We start from the raw sequence: 13,106 nt of genomic DNA on the forward strand, positions 1-13,106 counted from the left end.
CCACATCTCCACCTTCGATTGTTTATGGAGGTGACTTATTCATTCAAGATAGTCGATGTGATTAAAGATGCACTGAGGTTGAAGTTGTTTCTGTACTCATTGCGAGATCGAGCACGAGCATAGCTAAATTCATTGCCTTCAAGTTTCATATCTACATGGCAAGAATTAGCAGAGAGATTTTTGGTTCAGTATTTCCCTCCCAACAAAAATGCTAAGTTGAGGAACGAGATCACAACTTTCCAACAATTGGATGACGAGTCTTTGTATTAGGCTTGAGAGCAATTCAAGGAGTTACTTCGTGAGTGTCCTCATCATGGGATTCCTCACTGTATCCAGTTGGAGACATTCTAAAATGGTCTCAATGCACATACAAGATTGATGGTAGATGCTTCCGCAAATGGTGCAATTTTGTCTAAGTCTTATAATGAGGCTTATGAGATCATCGAGAGGATCGCAAGTAATAACTATCAATGGCCAACAAATCGAACAACTTCAGGAAGACGCGTAGCCGGAGTTCATGAAGTTGACTTCTTCACTTCGTTATCAGCTCAGGTATCGTCTATTTCCTCTATGCTAAAACAGTTAACTGCTAATAGTACAAATAATTTTGCAGCTTAACCACCAAGTCCGTTTGAAGTAGTTTCCTGTGTGTACTGTGGGCAAGGTCATTCTTTTGAGAATTCTCCATCAAATCCCAAGTCAGTGTACTATGTGGGGAACCAATATCAAAATAGGAGTGGACAATTACCCTAGTCCAACTTCTACAATCCTTCATGGCGTAATCATCCTATCTTTTCTTGGAGCAACCAAGGAAATGAACCAAACAACAACTTACTACAGCAAAGACCCAACCAATCTCAAGGGTTTAATCAGCAAGCTCCAAAACCACCTCAAGCTGAGGCATCAAACAGTTTGGAGAACTTGTTGAAAGCGTATATGGCAAAGAATGACGCTTTGATCCAAAGTCAAGCAACAACGCTAAAAAATTTGGAAAACCAAATGGGTCAGTTGACTACAGAGCTTCGTAATAAATAGCAAGGAATCCTGCCGAGCAATACTGAGAATGCAAGGAATTTGGGTAAAGAATATATCAAGGTAGTGGCATTGCGAAGTGGTAAGACTCTGGAACCCCGTTTGATTGATGTTGAAGATGAGTATGTTGAAAAGGAGGAAAGTCAACCAGATGTTGAAGTTCCTACACCAAAGGAATCAGAATCTGCAAAGTGTGACAAGGTAAACCCTGACTTAGTGAATTCAGATATTTTAACATCTTCTTTGGATGCAGATTTACCTACTCAGAAGAGTTGTTCAGTTCAACCGAAAGTGTAACACCCTTAACCCGTATCTATTGCCAGAATAGGATTATAGAGCATTACCGGAGTTTACAAATTAATTTACAGACATTTCATTTCATCAAGCATTCATATTTAAAATCAATCAAAATCAAAAACCTTAATGAGCTAACGTTGGCCAATTTAACTTATACATGCCATTCAATGCATTATTCCCCTAACATGCATAAACTCAACATTCAAGTTAGTTCAATAATTTCCATGTATCAATAATATATATACCAAGATTGATGAGCTCATCAATACCATGATTTTCATTCACTTATTATTTTTCCATATTTATCCCGTTGAACTTCTTGGAATTTAGATGGATTTTCAGGGGTACACTTTAGTGTACAAATCCAGATCCGTCAATTCATATTCATGTGCGCACATTTCCATTTCAGAGAGCACACTCCCCCGAACCTCATCCTTACAGTGGGATTACCAGTCCAGGCTAAATCCCCTGTAATATAAAACCATAGAGTATTGTCGGGATTATCAGTGCAGGCTAAATTCCCTGCAACGACAATTACTTTAATGAGCTTGGATCTGAATTACCAGTCCAGACTAAATTCAGACCCTAATTTGGATTACCCGTTTGGGCTAAATCCATTTTCCACATATTCTTCGGGAGGGATATATCAGAATAGGATCACCCGTCCGGGCTAAATCCTTTTTACCGTCAATTCCTTTTTAGATATCTATCAAATTTTCCTTTTATTCAATCAGGATTTATTTTCTCTTTTCATCAAGAATATCAATACTTCATAAATTATCATACAATAAACATCCAAATCATATTCACATCAAGAAAAATATATTTCAAGCATTTAAGAATATAATTCAAGTTACACAAACTTACCAGGCTAAATTGCAAAAATAGCAGAATTCAGGGACATTTTAGTAATTTTCTATTTTCCTCGAATTTCCATCCAATCTTGATCTAAATTAATGTTTCATTCAATTTATTAATTTAAATAATAAAACAATTCATTTCATGCAATTTGGTCTCTTTTTGACATTTTTACAAATTTACCCTTAAAATATTACTTTCATTCAATCTAGTCCCTGGACCTAAAACATGCAAATCAGCCATTTTTAATGAAAACTCATGCTAGTTGAATAATCATATATTTTCCTCCTCCTCCTCTCCATTCCACATCCTTAATGTATATAACATACTTATACGTAACATTATATATAATTTCACTATTTATTTATTTGTTCATTCAAAGCTATCCCCTTGAGTCGTCATAGTCACAAAATTATTTATATCTTGAGCTACGTAACGCCGAATTGAGATACGTTAATTTTATATAAAACTAGACTCACATGTATTCTTACTATAAAATTTTCAGAATTTTTTGTTTAACCAATAAGTGCATTTTATTCTTTAAAGTTTCCCCTATTTCACTGTTTGACATTTTTGACCCCTCTTCGCTAAAAATTAATTATCTCTTTTTACAGAATTTAGATGATGTTCTCGTTTTTTTATCTTGAAAATAGACTCATTATTAATGATTTTTCCAATTCAGAATAGGGGAACCCGAATTCATTCTAAACTTGTCTCACAAAATTTATTATATCTCATTATTTAAAATTTCATTACTTACACCGTTTCTTCTATGAAAAACTAGACTCAATAATATTTAATTCCATATTTTATTCATACTCTAATTCGATTTCTAGAATTTATGGTGTTTTTTCAAAGTTAACCTACTGCTGCTGTCCAAAACTGTTTTAGTGCAAAATGTTTATTACTAAATTTATAACAACCTTATTCCCTTTCTCTATAATATTTCTCATCATTTTCTCTTATTTTCCATCACTAATATATCAAAAACATAAGACCTTATATAATAAAACTCTACTATAACATCATTTCTATACTTTTTTCAATAATATCACACTTAAAAATATGTTGAAATCTTGATGTTCTTACCTTATCCAATTGGTTTCAACCTTTAACTTGATTTTCTCTCTCCTCCAGCTTCTATTTCTTGAATCTAACTTGATATTCTAGCTCCCCATAGTCTTCTTGTTATCTTTCTCTCTTGATGACTGTGGAAATTCTTTTGATTTTTAGGTGAAAATGGTAAATTTTTGGTGGAAGGACCAAATTGTAAAGAAAGCAAAACTTTCTTTCTTCTCTTCCCTTCTAACGTGAAATGCATGCGAAAGATGATGATTTCTCTTCATCTTTCCCCCCTTTTATATTAATCATTTAATAATAAAATAATACTAAAAATCTTAATAAAATATTAACTAAATAACATTAATCTAATTAATTAATTAAAAGTATCACCAACATCATCATTACCTTCTAGAATTCTCTCTCTCTCTAATTGACCATTTTGCCCTTTATAATATTTTAAAATTTTATCCTAGAGTCATCACTTAATTTGGTAAAATTGTAATTTAGTCCCTCAAAATTCTTCACATTTTGGTCCTAATTCATCCATTTTCCTTAGTTTCTAGATTATTCCACCATTAAAATATTTACACTATTGGTCCTTCAAATTTTTGTATTTACACTTTAACCCCTCAAATTTTGAGTATTTACTCTTGGGCAACAAAATTTTTCTCACTTTTTCGATTTAATCCTTTCTTGAATTAATATGTCATAATATACTTCCCAATGTTGACATAACTCAAAATTACCCTTTTTATCACTTTATTTCCTTATTTTACTATATCATGAATATTATCTTACTTTCTTACTGTAGTAATTTTTGGGGTATTACAGAAAGTTTCATCACCTCCATATTCGCAAAGATTGCAGTAGCACAAGCAGAAACAGGAGGTGCAGTTCAAGAAGTTTTTGGATGTTCTGAAGCAGTTACACATTAATATTCCGTTGGTGGAGGCTTTAGAACAAATGTCAAATTATGTGAAGTTTATGAAGGATATACTGTCCAAGAAAAAACGACTGAGTGAGTATGAGACTGTTGCCTTGACAAAGGAGTGCAGTGCGTTCCTGCAGAACAAACTGCCATCAAAATTGAAAGACTCAGGAAGCTTTACTATACCCTATAACATTGGTGAATCTTACTATGGTAAAGCTTTGTGTGACTTAGGAGCGAGTATCAGCTTGATGCCTAAGCCTATTTTCAAGATGTTAGGGATAGGTGAAGTAAGACCTACAATTGTGACGCTTCAGCTAGCGGATTGATCGTTAGCATATCCCAACGGAAAGATCAATGATGTTTTGGTAAGAGCTGATAAATTTATTTTTCTTGTTGATTTCATTATTTTAGATTTTGAAGTAGATAAGGAAGTGCCAATTATCCTTGGGAGACCTTTCCTAGCCATGGGGAGAACATTAATTGATGTGCAGAAAGGCAAACTCACCATGCGAGTTCAAGACGACTAGGTAAATTTTAACATTCTTAAAGCGATGAAATTTCTCGATCTGGCAGAGGAGTGTACAGTTATGGAAGAGATAGAAACCTTGGTTTCTATAGAAAGAAATTTTAAAGAAGATCCATTGGAGAAAGCTTCAGATCTTAACCCTTTGGAGGATGAAGAAGGTGAAGAAAACATAGCTTTGATGGAAATCAATCCGGGAAAGTTTATGCAATCCACACGGTTTGAATCGTTGGAGTTGGAAGTTAGAGAATTTGTGCAACCCAAGTTGTCGATTGAAGAACCACCTAAACTCGAACTAAATGTACTTCCTTCCAATTTGAAATACGTTTATTTAGGTGACTATTTTATTTTGCCTGTGATTATTTCAGCAGAACTAACAAAAGATCAAGAGGAACAACTGATTGCTATTTTAAAGAAATTTAAGAAAGCAATTGGTTGGACTATAACTGATATTATAGGTATAAGCCCTTCATTTTGCATACACAAAATCATTTTAGAGGAAGATGAAAAAGCTCGAATTGATGGGTAAATGAGGCTCAATCCTATTATGAAAGAAGTTGTGAGGAAGGAATTGATCAAATAGTTAGATGCAAGAATCATCTATCCTATTTTAGATAGTTCGTGGGTAAGTCCGGTGCAGCGTGTGCCGAAGAAAGGTGGAATCACGGTTGTTGAAAATTAGTGTAACGAGTTAATTACAATGAGAACTATTACTGGTTGGAGAATCTGTATTGATTACAGAAATTTGAACAAAGCCACTCGAAAGGACCATTTTCTGGATCAGATGTTAGATCCTAAGGTAGTCATTTGATTCCTACATAAGTATGTGTTTACACAATTTGGGACACCAAGAGCTATTATTAGTGATGAAGGCTCTCACTTTGTGAACAAATGGCTTAAGTGGTTGCTTGAAAAATATGATATGAAGCACAAGATTGCTACTGCCTATCATCCCAGTCTAATAGGCAAGTTGAAAGAGTGAATCACGAAATCAAAGGTATCCTTAAAAAGGTAGCACGCCTTAGTAGAAAAGATTGGTCTCGAAGGCTCGATGATGCATTATGGGCCTATCAAATATAAGACTCTGTTACGAGTGACTCCTTATCAGTTAGTCTTTGGAAAGGCATGTCATTTACCATTAGAATTAGAGAATAAAGCTCACTGGGCTTTGAAGCAGTTGAACTTTGATCCTAAGCAAGTCGGTGAGAGAAGGATGTTACAATTGGATGAGTTGGAAGAGTTGAGGTTGTTTTCCTATGAGAATGCCAAAATGTGCAAAGAAAGATCAAAGAGATGGCATGATACTCATATACAACCTTGCGAGTTTAAAGAAGGTCAGAAGGTGTTGTTGTTTAATTCAAGCTGAAGTTATTTCATGTGAAGCTGAAATCCCGATGGAAAGGACCCTATACCATCTACCAAGTTTATCCTTATGGAGCTATTGAATTGTATGACAATTATGGATGTACGTTTAAAGTTAATGGTCAACGTCTCAAACATTACTGGGATGGTGAAGATAAGTGAATTGAATCCTCGCACATCTTAACAGACCCTTAATTTTTCATGAACTCATTGTGTAAATAAATAAATAATTAGAATTTATTTTCTTAATTTAATACATTTAATTAATTCTGTCTAAGGAGATTGGAACTTAAGCAGGACCGCTGTGACCCCTTCAACCTTTCCTGGGAATTAATTTAATGTAATTTGTTAAGAAGAAAGTTTCTAATTAAGACTTAATTTTTTTTAATTTCGTTTGTGCTGTTTAAATTTTGATGTTAATAAATAGGGTCAAATTTGGCCCAAGTACTAATCAGTTTTTTTTTAAGATACAGTTTGAGTTTGAGGCCCAATACAGCAAAAAGAAGGGAAAATCTATGCCTTGCCGTCACACCTATTACTTGCCGCCCAAGTTACTTTAATGTAGCTAAATTTTTGCTACATGTTGCCCTAATTTTTCGCTATATAAACCCCTTTTCATTCTACTAATTTTCATATCCCTCAAAGCAATTTGCTTACACCCTAAAAACCCTTAAACCTCTCTTTTATGCCGTCAACCTGAAATCCCGAAAGAAACCCTAGCTCTTTTCTTCTTTTTGCTGAAATTCCCTATTACTGCCACAAAGAGATCGTCGCCGCATCATCCTTGCTGTCGCAAGATTTTTGTTAGCAAGTTATACCTACTTTGCCGATTTCTCTTTTCTCTCTTGTGCAGAAACTCTGCCAAATTTTTGGGAAAATACCATGTATCGCAAAAGAACTAGATCGTCAAATACTACTCCTGAAAACTCGATTATGGTTGATGAAAAAGTGAAAGAGCGGTTTGATTCAATTTTCAAGTATCAACCTATGATGCTGGAAAAATGTTTTAAACTGAAGAGCAATGATATGATGGTTATTCTTGTGCCAATTAGAAAGATAATTAATGCTCTCAAGTGGGAACAATTCTGTGATGCTCATTCACTCCCCGATGATGAACTAGTTCGAGAATTCTATGCTAGTTTAACTACGTAAGATGCTACTAAAGTCATCGTTCGAAAGAAAAAGGTACCTCTTACTTCTAAGTCCATCAATGATTTGTTTAATTTACCTTATGTTGAAGAAGATGAGTACTACCCAACGATGAACAATATCAATTGGGATTTTCTTCAACAAGTGCTTGATGTTGTGACAAATCTGGGATCCCAATGGATTATAAGAAAGTATGGGAGTCATTCTTGTCGAAGAGAATACTTAAAACCAGTAGCAAAGGTATGGTTTTATTTTGTTCGCTACAGTTTTATGCCTATCTCACACAGTTCCACCATCTCGATGGAACGAATGCTCTTGTTATATGCAATTTTGACAGAAAAGTCCATTAATGTTGGGAAAATTATCCTTAAAGAGATTCATGATTGTGCTAAAAGAAGGCATGAAGCGTTTATTTTCCATCATTAATCACTTCACTTTGCTTAAGGGCCCGTGTTAAAACACAAGCAAATCTGAAGGGGTGGTATGTCTAAGGGTGCATTACAAGTCATGATCTTGAAATATTAGTAGAGAGAGTGCATGAGCTGAAACAAGGAGAGCAAAAGGAAACCAACTAAGCCAGAAACCGAAGATTCAACAAATAAAACTGAAACGGAAACGGAAGCTAATTCAGTTACAGACTCTGAAGAAGAAGAATCTGATAAGGAACCAAATAGTCCTCAACTAGCTGAAGAAGCTGGAAACTCTGAACCTAGGGTTAAGCTAGAAGAAGAACCAATCAAGCTAAGTGTTGAACCTGAATATAAAATTCCCATGCTAACTTCTGAAAGTACTTCAAGGAAATCAGAGTTGTCAATTTTGATGGATATGTGCAAGTTCATGAACAATCAACAACAAACTTATTGGAAATATGCAACAATTAGAGAAGATTCAATTCGAAATACTTTTAAAAATATCTTTAATACTTTTGTCCTAAGCTCCCAGATGCTATCTTGGAGACATGGACGAAAGAGACTCACGATGCAAGTGAAGATGGAGCTAAAGAAGACAAGGGGAATAAGTCAGAAAAATAAAAGGGGGTTCTTGTCTTGTTATTTATTTAATTATTTTTAGGTATTTAGGAATTTATTTCTTTAGTAATTAGAATTTAATTTTTGCAAAATAAAACATAGCAAGCATGAATAAATGCTTCTTTAGAAAGAAAAAGATTAAGTGATGTGGCAATAGGAATGAACATATCTAAGATTGGGTTATTAGGAAAGACTTGGTATTTAAGCAGTCTTAATGACTCACCTCTCTTTCTTTACTACCCTACCTGGTGTTCAGTTTTCATTCATTACTTTATTCTCTCAATAAGGACATTGCTTCTTTTTAAAGGGGGTAAGGCAAATAATTGCTCAAATTTTTAAAAATTTTCAAGTGTATTTCAAATCATTTCTTTCATAAGTATGTTTTAATAAATGAATGTTTAGAGAAATTCTTTTTAATAAGATAGCTTGTATGCAAGCATGAATGATGATTTTATTTGAGTGATTGCATGTTATCATGAAAAATGGAATGTTTTTATGATCTTAGTCATAGGTAAGGTTTGCCACGAAAACTTAGTTTCTCTTGAGATTAGACATGCATGAAGGTTTATATCTTTAGAATTGACTTAGTAACTTTCTTGAGGCAAAATCCTAGGGGACATTAAAATCTAAAATGATATAGGCACCATTTTTCTTTGGATCGTTTGAGCCTTTTCAAGCCACCTTATGATATTAGACCCTTGAAACTATAATTTTGAGCTTAAAGACCTATTCATTATAATGAACCTACATTATAAGATAGTGCCATCTTTTTAAAATTATCCTAATTTTGTGCACCTATCTTGATTAAAGTTGTCTTGAGAATCAACATTTGGGGAAATTTTCATAAAGATGTATATGATCATGCTTTAAAAAACAAAAAGAAAAAGTGAAGAAAAATTTTCTCAGTCTCCAAAAAGAAAATGTATGAGTATGAGTTCAAAATAAGTTTGGGGGAGTTCCACAGGTTCACTTGAAAAAAAAGGTTGAATTTCGAGAAATCCAAGACAAGTTAAAGGTTAAGATTTTGAAACCGAGATGTCTCATCTCTTAAAATCCCCACCTTTAAACGAGCCCCATTACTACCTTATAAAATACCTATTGATTTGATGATTATGTCACCTACATTAGTGGAGAGGAAGTATTAAGTTCAACATATGAAGATCATAAATAAGTCTTATGTTTTTTTGCTTGATTGACGAGGAATTGTGTTGAATGAAGAATATTATCTATGGCTGTGACATGCATGCAAACTATGATTCATATTGATATATCATGAAACTTAGAATAAAATTTTCAAAATGTTTGTATATGAGTTACTTGTTAATAAAGGTCTATGAGCATGAATTTATTGATGCATAATTATGAGACAGATTGATGCTACTTACACTCTTAGCAAAATTTGTCTTAGCAAGACCTTGTGCTGTGCATGAACATTACTCAGGACGAGCAATGATTTAAGTTTGGGGGTGTGTAAACTGAAAAATATATAGGATTTTTCCTATATAATTCATCACCTTTTTACTTAAATTTGTTGTTAAAACCAAGTAATTGTTTAATAAATTAATGAAATATGCAAAAATATGAAATTAGGACATAGAAATTATTAAAATGTGATTTTATACTTTATTATATAGTTTTATGCATAAAATGACTTATTTTATATTGATTTGAGCATATTATATTTTTAAGCTATAAAGTGGGCCATGCATGATTAAATTGAATAATAAAATATAAAGTTATATTTAATAATTCATTTTTAATATTTCATTAATAAATTGAGTTTTAATTAATTAAGTAAACTGATTAATTAAAGTGGTTAAATTATATTATTTGGTCACTAAACTATCTACTATTTTTGTACAGGTTTGAGAGTTTTCTTCTAATTGCAAAACTGTCCAAATTGGAGACCATGTCAACCCAATTTTCGGCTGCACATGGATGTCATAAACCATTTTTTTTATTTAATTATACAAAGTCCTTGAAGAGTTAAAGAAATCGAAGATTTTCCCGAAGATTTGCTGATGACTGAGTCTTAGTCCTGAGTTGTTGTGGCACTCAAATTGACCAAAAATCAAGGAAAAATCAGTCATCTTTCCTCAATTCATGGTCGGCCACTCTTGGAGGAAGTTTCAAAGGATGGGCACTCTTATTTTTAGCAAACTAGCTCCCTTGCCTCACCTATAAATAAGAGCTCATTTCTCACTTTTTCAATCATCCATCATCCTATCATCTCTCACTCATTCATCATTCTCTCAACTCCTTTAGCTATCTTTCCCCTTCATCATCCTTGCATAAGGATTTTAACAATTAAGCCTCTTAAAGAACCATTGGTCGACCACCTTGGAGAGCCATCAGCAAAGGAGCAACGCGAAGAAGCAAAGGAGCCTCGTCAGTCAGAGTCTTGGGTGATAGCCACTCTAAATTGGGTTTAATCTTTCTTTTCTTTAAATTTAATTTAAAGATGTTTGCTATGTGTTCTTTATTCTTGTTTACAACAATGATAGCTTAAATTTATTTAAGCTAGGATGATTATTTTGATTAAATAATATTTATTTGATTCATGCTTATAATGTTTGTGCCTCAATTGATCATGTTTTCAATTAAAATCAAGTTTGTATTTCGTTCATACGTGATTGAAATGCACCTGAATTAGCTGAGTGATCCTAACCAGACGACGACTAATGGACGCATAAATGAAATGTGCATGCTCAATTTGGATCCTAACCCAATTGAATTGTAGATTGCATAACAACTCTAACCAAGCTCTATTATCTGCATAGTTTTTAGATTTGTGTAATTAAATTGTTTCAAACCTAACACGTCCATGTTACCTCACACGAATGCTAAGAAACCCTTAGTAAATAAGGATCAGTAAAATGCGTATTTACTAAGTAAAGGATTCCGAAAGGACCTAATGTGGTTTCCAAACTCATGAAAAATCGAGTTGCCATGGAATGTTTTTCTGAATGTTATTAAGCATGTTGATAATAAATTGATTTTAATTAAAGTAATTGTCCTAGTTTATTTATGTTATAATTGTTGCAAATTGTGTTATAGTATCTCTATGAATTTATAAAACCCTTCACGCATTTAGTTATTGAGATTTTTATGTAGGGATAAATATTTTTTAATAGAATTTATTGGTTTAATTTTTATTTTGATTAAGATATATGATAATTACGAAATGCGAGTAAAAATATTTACTTGTCATAAACTTTGGGATTTCACCCTGTCTATGATAATTTCATATCGTTGTAAAATTTGAAATGAAATTATATCGTAAAAGGTGGATGTTAGAAAATGTTTATGTTTAAACCTTTATAGTTGTAAAGTTATTTTAATTTGACATTATAGTATTTTGTATTTTGTTATGTTATGTTATAGAAAATATATATTATCTAACCACAATGATTTATTAGTAACATCAATTTATTATTTGTTATGTTTAATATATGTTTTATTTATACCTATTCATTTTATATGAATAAATAAAATTTTAGAAGATTAGAAATTTTTTTATCATTCATGTTAAAAAGAATTGCAAAATTATATATTATTTAAAAATAAATTAAGCATTCATTAGGGTTATATAATAAAATGATTATATGCTCCTGAAGAACTAATATTACATCAAACTATAAAAAAAACGCTTTAAGAGCTAATATTTTACCTCCTTGTGATGCAAAATTTTGTAAAATATAATATTGTTTTTTAGATTAAAAAGATATATGTTGAATAAAACCTTCATGTGTTTTACATTAAAACCATATATAGAAATAACATGAGATTCTCATGTATTTGTACTATATATATTCCCCGAAGGAATACACTACACTATATGATTGAAATATCTAATGTGCTCTTACAGTAGCAATATTGTGAAAATGAATTTAAAAGTATTTTCGAACGATCTCATACCTTAACGATCTCATACCTTCTAGTGGCTAAGCAAAATAATACGTTATTAATGAAAAACTATGAGATTCTTCTCACTAGTTTTGCTTCATTCCCTGAAGTGAATGTAGTAGTACATAACAACTATGAAAAATGAAAATATAGAGATCATGATTGTTGTTGTAATTTTGGATGTGGTTGGAGACGTACTAATAATCGTTATCAAGGTGGTTATAATAGTGATACTTCTAACTACTAGAAAAAGAATAATAATGAAAAATAAGAATATTGTGGTCAAAATATTTGAAGATTTTGGCATATTCCCTAAAATGAATATTGCAAATAATTGTTTGCAAATTATATTTCATTTATTGAGTTAATAACATTATGGACTTCACATTGATGTAGACATTTCTAGAAGCAAATGTCACAATATTGCTTATATGTGAATACAAAATAAAAAGAATGACGATAAATTTATTAATTGTTAAAATTTATATTTACATTATTAGTACAATTGAAAAACATGATTAAGTAAACCAGAAGTTTACTAATACAAATACATTTACTATTTGGCATGACCAGTTAGACCATCCTGGATTATATATGATGCGAAAATTAATTGAGAATTCATATAGACATTTATTAAAGAACCAGAAGATTCTTTAATTTAAAGAATTCTCATGTGTTGCTTGTTCTCAATGATAATTGATTATTACAAACACACTGGTTAAAGTTGAGATTTAATGTTTTGCATTTCTGAAATGAATATAGGCCCATTCATCCACCATGTGGATGATTTTGACATTTTATGATTTTGGTAGATGCATCTACAAAATAATCACATGCGTTATCAACTCACAACCTATAGTTTGTGAGATTGCTTGTTTAAATGATTAATTTCAGATTATGCAATTAAAATAATTCATCTTGCTTATGTTGGTGAGTTTATGTCCCAAGCTTTCAATAA

The 13,106-nt window shown here is 32.2% G+C and overlaps 1 non-coding gene across 1 annotated transcript; it reads right to left on the minus strand.

Annotated features, from left to right (window-relative positions):
- Positions 1-213: 213 nt before the first annotated feature.
- LOC121220514 (small nucleolar RNA R71) lies at positions 214-320 on the minus strand. Its single transcript, XR_005917721.1, has one exon. It is a non-coding gene; the product is annotated as a small nucleolar RNA R71 (small nucleolar RNA).
- Positions 321-13,106: the final 12,786 nt, after the last annotated feature.

Source organism: Gossypium hirsutum, chromosome D08, assembly GCF_007990345.1.
Source record: "Gossypium hirsutum isolate 1008001.06 chromosome D08, Gossypium_hirsutum_v2.1, whole genome shotgun sequence".
Taxonomy (NCBI): Eukaryota; Viridiplantae; Streptophyta; class Magnoliopsida; order Malvales; family Malvaceae; genus Gossypium; species Gossypium hirsutum.